Source organism: Nicotiana attenuata, unplaced genomic scaffold (genome assembly GCF_001879085.1).
Source record: "Nicotiana attenuata strain UT unplaced genomic scaffold, NIATTr2, whole genome shotgun sequence".
In the NCBI taxonomy this organism is placed as follows: Eukaryota; Viridiplantae; Streptophyta; class Magnoliopsida; order Solanales; family Solanaceae; genus Nicotiana; species Nicotiana attenuata.
In genome coordinates this window covers 237,520-246,800 of record NW_017671596.1, presented here as the reverse complement: position 1 = coordinate 246,800, position 9,281 = coordinate 237,520, and positions in this window count along the sequence as shown.

The following is a 9,281-nucleotide window of genomic DNA, read 5'->3' as shown; positions in this document are numbered from 1 at the left end:
CCCTCCCACCTAAGTATCTAAAAATTCACACAAATCGAAAGTAACAAATTTGTTGCTTTACTTTTTATGCAAAAATAACGTTAAAATTTGTGCCCATAACTAAAAAGAAAATACTTTTTTTTGGTTGAAAAAGAAAGTGTTCTTTCTACAACATAAAAATAAAGTACTCATTTTATTGAAATAAAAGAAAATACTTTTTTTACATCATGAAAAGAAAATACTCATTTTGTTGAAATGAAAAAAAATACTTTTTTTACATCATGAAAAGAAAATATATTTTTGTTGAAATGAGAAAAAAAATACTTTTTCTACATTGAAAAGAAAGTATTTTCTTCTTGTTAAAATGAAAAAAATACTTTTTATATCATGAAAAAAATACTCATTTGTTGAAATGAAAAAAAAAATCTATGTATAACATGAAAAGAAAGTATTATTAATAATATTTTTATTTAGAGTGGTGGGTGGGGTGTGGGGGTGGTTGGTGGGGATGGGGAATAGGGTGGGGAAGGTTGAGAAGAGTTTTGGAAAATGTTTTCCCTTTTTGATAGGGAAAACATTTTCCTCAAATTGGAGGAAAATGAGTTCGCAGGGAAAATATTTTTCAAAACATTTAAATCAGCCAAACATGAAAAATTGAAAAATATTTTTCGAAAAATATTTTCTTTGGTACCAAACACACCCTTGGAGTTTAAAAAATGAAAATGAGCAGAGGTCGGCTAAGACAGCCATGAGCCAGAACCCTGTGAAAAGACTTCAGTGTGAAAAAAGTGTTTGGCATCGAATATTGGATAATGAATTATGTGTTGTGTGAACATAGTTAAGTAATAAGAATCTTGCTCTTTTTGGCTTTAGTTGCAGTACTTACTTGTTCATTGTATGAGCGCATATTTCCCCTTCTTAATTAAGTCAAATTTTAGACGATAAACTTGGTTAAAAGATCGTTATCGACCTAAGTATACTGTAAAATTTTGAACTAACTATTTACTTTTAACTTAAGAAATCAAATTTGACCTTGCATTCTTTTTTTCGCGACCTTGCGTGTTTTACTAAGCATTAAGAAGATATGTATCTAAATTCTGTATTGTCAAAATGAAACTTGAATTTTTCTAAAAATATTATATGTTTTGAATGTTATACCCTTTAAGAAGATATAGGATGCTAAGATAAAAATCTTTAAAAAAAATAATAAAAAAAAAGAAAAAGAAAAAAACACACACACAAGGATTTAACGAAATTCTGGTAAGCCTAGTCCTCAGGGCAGCAGAAATAGAGAATTTTTCATTATGAATGAGAAGAATATTACAGTATAAAGAATCCCCACCTATAACTCCTATATAGATTCCAAGTAGTCCCAAACCTATATAGTTCTTTGAGGGAAGGATGCCGGGGGTCTATTGGAAACAGCCTCTCTACGCCAGGGCAGTAAGGTCTGCGTACACACTACCCTCCCCAGACCCTACCAGTGGAATTATACTGAGTTGTTGTTGTTGTTGTCATAAATCTATTAGAACAATAATTTTTTCAACCTATAGGGATTATGAATTTTTTAAAAAATACAAAGAAATAATTCAAAACACAATCGATAAATCTTCCTTTGGTTTGAATTCTCTTCATCAACAAGAACTACATCTCTTTTGTCTTGCATTTATTCCTCACAAGGGCTCTGCTGAGTACTACACACACCAAATAAGTCTAGGCATTGCCTAAATTTGTTGGCCGAGAGTGTCTTGGTCATCGTATCAGCTGGATTATCATGTGCAAGCACTTTTTTCACATCAATAATCCCTTTTGGTACAATATCTCGGATAAAATAACGTTTGACTTTAATATACTTTGTCCACCTATGGAACATCTGATTCTTAGTAAGATGAATGGAATTCTAACTGTCACCAATACTAATGTCTTCTTCTAAGCCAGTCCAAGATCACTTATCAAACCTTGTATCTAAATAGCCTCTTTCACTACTTGCGTAATTGCCATATACTCAGCCTGTAATATTTGTCCACAGTGTTTCCAGGTTTCTTGCAATATTTGCAAGAAACATTTGTGTTAGACCTCCTGGATTCAAAATTCACCTTTTGACTGAAGGTTTTGTTCCCATTTGATGATCCAGTAGAAACCAGGAAGGAAGAGAAGATTTATGCAGTCCATAGAAAAATAAAAAGAATAAAGTATTCTGAAGCCAGGAAGGAGGATGAATCTCCAGAAAGACTTGGGGCAGAAGAATGAGCTTCCTTTTGACTTTCATCATGTTGAAGAAGAGAATAAGCTTTGCTCATTGCTGGAAGAGGGTTCATCATCATAATAGCACTTTTTACAATTGAATAAGACTCATTTAAACCATTTAGGAATTGGAATAATTGTTGATCTTCTATGAATTTGGGCAAGGCACCACAAAATGCAGGTCCTACATATGAGAAATGTAGCTCATCCTAGAGGCTTCTCATCTTTGTAAAGTAAGATGCTATGTTAGAAGACCCCTGAGTAGTAGAATGAATTTCCCTTTGAAGTTGGATGTACTTAGACCTATTTGACTGCCCAAACCTATCATTGATGTCTTTCCAGACTTCCTTCGCAGTCCTAAAACACATCACGCTGGTGCAATCTCTCTAGATACCGAATTTTGTTATCCAGGCCTTGACCATATCATTACATCTTTCCCAATACGCATAGTAAGGGGAATCTGATGTAGGCTGAGAGACTCTACCATCTACTAACCCTAATTTATTCTTTGCAGAGAGAGAAGTGACCATACTACTTCTCCAAAGTACAAACCCAGACCCATTAAATGGCATAGACACCAATTGACTACCAGGGTTATCAGACGGGTAAATATAAAGAGGGTGAGATGGATCTAGTGAAAAAGGAACAAAACCATCAGAAGTCAAAGACAAATCATCATTATTCAATATACTACCCATCAGAACGAGCTGTAATCAAAACGAGTTCACAATAAGAGATAAAAGTCGACTGATAACAAACAGAGGTAAAACGGAGTTGCAATCAACAGAAAATCAATACATGCAGATAGGTGAGAATATACCAGCCTTCTTCTTTGCAATCAACAAAAAATCAATACATGCAGAAAGGTGAGAATATACCAGCCTTCTTCTGAAAACCCGAAGAAGTAAGGTCTCGTCTAATCGCAAACCCTTGACATGATTTTTGCTCCCAAGTGTAACAGCACCTTCGTAAAAACCAAAATTCAAAGAAGATATACCTCTACCAAGGATCGAAGCTGAAAAGTCCCAAATTTCTCCGGTGAAAGAACACAGTACTGCTTCAACTACCTCTAACTTCAACCAAAAACAAAACGAGAAAAACTTCCGGCAAGCGTACAACCGGAGGAGAGCTCAAGACGAGAGGAATCTAAATTCCTGCTCTGATACCATGTTAACTTGGTACAGAGATTAGCTATGGCGGAACAAATGAAGAGAAAACTCTAACATTGAGAGAAGAGAAGAGAGATACAGAAGGTTCAAGAGAAAATGTGAGCTAGTCAAAATGACTATGGACCAAAAACTAATTCACTTCCCAGATATTATTCTTTTATATTTACAGGTATATGAAAATAAAAATACAAGTAAAAAATATACAATATAGGTAAATGTATAAATGGGCCGGTTCTCTTCAGTAGCACTAGTGGGCCGGTTCTTTATGGAATATTTATATAACTTAAGAAATTAAATAGAACCTTATCGTATACCATTAAGCATCTAAGTTCTTTCACAAAAGGATACTTGAACTTTTATACAAGTAAATTCAAAAATTATTGTTATAGTTTATTTTTTATGCTTTGCCTTTGAGGGAGCAAACCCGAATCAATTTTAGTATAAAGTTGCCATTATTGGAAAAAAAATAGTGGCAGTCAAAGTTCTTGATGCAATATTAAACTCTTATTTCTAATTTTAGACTTTTAGTATTGGTGAGTGTAATATAATTTGTCATCATGGTTTAATATGAGGTGGCAAAATCAAACTATTTTTAAAGCTATTCAACCCCTTCTTCACAAAAAAGGTATATATTAAACAAATTGATTTTGATAGGTTTGTTGACTTGGCTCAACGATTATGGGATCACTGTGTCAAACTAATCCATCTTATTTGGAGCTGAAGTGTTTGGATTGATTGACCAAAGATATGGTTAAAGTAGTTTTCTTTAAAACTACATTCACTTTCTTACTTTCTAATCATTAATTATCTTTTATTAATATATTAAACTTTTTCTTGAAATTTTTCTCAAAATATTATTTCTTTGAATTTTAAAATTTACTTTTCAAATGAACAATTACACGTGGCAGTGTGCCACCTATCACAAATCAAATTAAGAAAGAAAAACTAATCTAATAATTACAACTAAGGGAGTATCATTTCTCCCAAAATATTGAACTTGAGTGTCACAGTCGCATGCAAAGTAAACTACTTTGCAAAGTGCAAGTTAAAATAATCTGATAGTGGTATCCACTCTCAAAAAACGAGAAATTTATAATCTTGAAAATAAAGCAAATATTATATTTCGACAAGTAACAATAAATTGTACGTTAACTTACAAAGTTCTTCACCGTGTTAGCATATAAAAGTTAAACTTAAAACATAAAAATTCAAGCATCATATTGGCATCGTCTTTTGTTAGCTACGTCTACCACTACTGAATTTTAAACTATTTTGCGTCTTTATGCTTTTCCCATTTTTCTATCTCAGTCAACATGCATGCACGCTCGCTTAGTCCTCTTGGATAAATATGCATGTGCCTATTTAATCCAGAGATATTCATATTCTATTGATGACATTGTATAGGACTTTTGGGCGTTACAAGTTGCAGTGAGTTGTTGTTATTCAGTCAAAAGTGTTTAAAGGAAAGTGCAAAGCAAAAACATACGTAGAGTTCACAAGGGATTCACTACATACGTGAAGTTTCAATCATGACAACTCTAGTGTCAAAGTTTGAATTCACTATTTAATTTGCAGCCTCTAATGATAGTAAAATGATTAACTTGACAGATGTATCCTTATTTTTTCTTGTTGGTTTACACTTGATATTCAGTAATTGCGTTAGAGCTTGATTAAATTTTAGTTCGTACCTAAAAACCTCATATTAGAGGGTTAAAACACCCCTTACATAGACGATTTTATATTCAATTATGATTCAGTCATTAATTTATAGGTAGTTTGACCCCTCGATAGTAAGCTAGCTATTTATGTGTCTAATAAGTAATTAAAAGTGGGCGTCTAGGTGGAATCTTAATTTGGATCCTTGTTATTCCGTCCTACATGCATTAATTAGAATGAATTTTAGTTCTTATACAAATCAGACCAATTGTGACATGAGAAAAATGTTTAGATACTCAAAGGCGTTGTATTGAATATTTATTTCCTCGTTCCTCTTGAAAAGTTCTCAAGTGGCTATCTTTATTTTGGTTCAAAACTCGAAAAGCCTGTCGGTTAAGAATTTTGCACTCGTTAAAGAAAATATTTACATACTCGTCTTGATCGTAAAAATAGTTTGTTTTGTTATAAACAAAAGTAAACTAGAACCAAAAAATGGAGAGAAGAGAATACATATATTTCTCATTCAAGTGTATATCTTAATACAATAGGTAGAATCCTTTTTATAGGGTGTAAAAATCATTCGAAAGTTACAACTCTTTTGATGAAACATTGAATAAATACAGGAGTTCATTGAATGAAATGGATAGGAAAATAAACGGACATCCCACATTAATTCATCGAATTCATAGCAAGTTTAAACAATTCTATTCTTCTCTTAAATATATTACTCTACTAATTGAAATAGTTAGTGTAACTTTAGAAATGAAGTACAATACATAATTCTTGGATTTTTAAAAAGTCATTCACTTAAACGAATTAAATTTGTCAAAACGATTAAGATTTAATATCATATCAGGAGTATCAAATCAGTCGCATATAATGTGGTCCCGATCTTCTTTTTCCAATGTTGTACTGTGTCCTTTCTACTTTACATGGCAATATTTTCCATGCATTTTAACTCAAATTTTTTATTCTACCATTAATGAGAAGTTTTTATAGTTATACAAATATTTATGACTTGTTTGAAACTATAAGTTTCAAAATTCTTCAATTTTTTCTTAAATTTTGTGGCGATTCTTTACCACGTAAAGTGAAATAGAAATATGAATTTTGAAAATTCTATATTAATACATTCCAATGCAGCACTTCTTGAAAACTACCTAGGAGATGAACTATGGACTTATTCACGGGATTTTATTCTTTTGGCGAACTTCGCCCAAGAAAATGGAAATGTAAGTAATATGTTAAGATAATTGGCTCGTTTTGATCAAATTCTATGGCAAAGTGTATCTAATTCTGTTCAAAAAGACTATCCTAGTATTTGTGTCCCGCAACCGCTAACACCTCAAAAATAAATTGAATGAAAGTGTACAATATCCAAAACAATTCTATTTTAATTTCCATGTACAAGGTAAGGCTTTAAAATTGCCCAAACAGAGTCTAGTAACCATAATCTTCTTGATGGAACATGTACTAAAGTGCTTGCTGTTGAGCATCATCACTAGAAGAAATGGACTGCATGGAGAAACTTAAATTCCTATATACATACACAGCTTAAACAAATCAATGAACTCCTTCTACCTCCAATATATATATATATATATATACACTACTAAGGACCTAATTATCCTCAGGTATACTGTGTAAGGCAGGTCTCCATGAGCGATGACGCAACTCAAGACTCTCACTGACCTTCATCAACTGCGCCAACAATTGATGTACGGATATACCTAGTACGTCTGCCTTACCCATCAACTCCGATAATTGCTTCTTCGTGATCTTTATCTTTATCTCTTTTACGGTTGAAGAATGACTGTTTTCCTTATTTTCTTCCATGAGAAGATGATCTTCCTCTAATTGCATGGACGATTCATTTCTTATACAATTTCCCATAATTTCTTGGTATTGTACGTACGTACTTTGTACTTGATTCTCTTTTCTCTTTGTAAGCAGGATATATGAAATTTTGATAAGCGATGTTTTTGTAAATATGAGGAGTTGTGACATTATATAGAAAGTAGGAATGAAGGGTTCAAATTAAAGCCAAGGGAGGAAGAGGGTTGGCAATTTCACTAGGGAGCAGGGACTTGGTCTAGTGGGCGTCCAACTTGGCTGGTTATTGATATTTTGACCTTATCCTTTGTGGCCCCAACTCTACCTATTTTTGGGTCTAGGGTTATACAAGGAGTAATGGCAACTTTACTTAGTTGGTCCTATATGTTTGGGATTGATATATATGATATCTTTTGGTAAATAAGTCATTTAAAAATATTTAGTTGTCAGAACATATCGCTGGTTATAAAAAAGAAAATACTATTTTCAACAAAAGAGAAGATAACTTCTCTCAGATATGAGAAAAAAAAATTCTCTACAATTATCTCAACACTTAATTTCATATCACTACTCCAACCAACACTTAAACATTATTAATGATCTTTAATATTCAAACACTCATCAAAACACTAGTTGATTTGCAAAAATTAATTCTTAATCGTTAATCAATTTTTTCTTGAATTTTTTTCTCATTACTCACCAAACAAACACAAAAGATATTTTTCAGAAAATTACTAAAGTTATTCTATTTCATCTTTTGAGCAGGGAAAAAAAATTGAGCTAACATTCTGTGATAATTCTATATATTGGACTATTTAGAGTTTAAAGAAGGCAGAATAGCCTAAATGACACTTATACTTGTGCCACTTTGTCATCCCGGTCCCCAAACTTGATGAAGTTTCATCTAGACACCTCTACTCGTTCAAAAGTAATATTTTAAACCCCTCTGACCATTGACCAAGTCTATGTGGCAACTTAATCGCTGAACTGGACAAAATCGTGTATTTCACGCATACAAGGAGCGTGAACGTAAAAAATTTATGATTAAAATAAGGAAAAAAGAAAAAAAAAATTCAAAAAATCAAATTAGAAAAGAAAGAAAAGGCCAAATAGGTGATTTTTCTCTTTCTCTTATGTTCTGTCGCCCATCAAGGACGCCCCCCCGTCCCCTCTCTCTCTCCCTCCCTCCTCCTCCCTACTTACTACCAACCACACGACACCGGTACCCTCCCACCTACTATCCTCTACTACCAAACTAATANCCATTTTAATCCAAAACCCACAGCAACGGTACCCTCCCCACCATATCTTCATCCAAACAATGACATCCCTCGTCGCTATAGATCCAAAACATGTACCAGATTTGCATCTAATTTTTGGGGTAGTTTTTTTTCTCACACCCCATTCCCTACTTTGAAAGATAGCCTTTGCAAAGAAAAGAAATAGAAATAATGAAAGAAGATCGTCGGTGAAACCTATTTTCTAGTTTTCTTGTAGTGAAATTTCAAAAAGTTTTGGGTGATGTTGGTCTTTCGGATGGTCATTATTGATGGCCGGTTTAGCTTTTGGTGGTTGATTGGTGATGCTATGGTGGAATGTTGGCTGTGAAGAAGCTTTGTAGGTGAAGGATGGTCAAAGAGGGGTCGCACACAGTGATGGTTAGGAGATTTTTAAAATTTGTGAATGGAGAATAAAAATGGTGAGGGAGGAGGAAGATGGAGTAAATGGTGGAATAAAAGAAAAGGAAATGAATAATTTTAAAATAATGTGAAAAATAAGTTATAATGATGTGTAACAAAAAATTTGACGTGGCCACTGATGTATCATCCATGTCAGAGATTTGAAGAACACGCGAGGTGAGAAGGGTTTAAAATATTGGCTTTGAACAACTATAAGTGTCTGGATGAATCTTCTTTGAGTATAGGGACCGGGATGACAAACGCTAACAAGTACAAGTGCCTGCGAGGCTATTCTGCCTTTAAAGAATGAAAATTAGCAGAGGTCGGCTAAGACAGCCATGAGCCAGAACCGTGTGATCAAAAAAGACTTCAGTGTGAAAAAAGTGTTTGGCATCGAATATTGGATAATGAATTATGTGTGAACATAGTTAAGTAATTAGAATCTTGCTCTTTTTGGCTTTAGTTGCAGTACGTACTTGTTCATTATATGAGCGCATATTTCCCCTTCTTAAGTCAAATGTTAGACGATAAACTTGGTTAAAAGATCGTTATCGACCTAAGTATACTGTAAAATTTTGAACTAACTATTTACTTTAAACTTAAGAAATCAAATTTGACCTCCTTGCATTCTTTTTTTCGCGACCTTGCGTGTTTTACTAAGCATTAAGAAGATATGTATCTAAATTCTGTATTGTCAAAATGAAACTTGAATTTTTCTAAA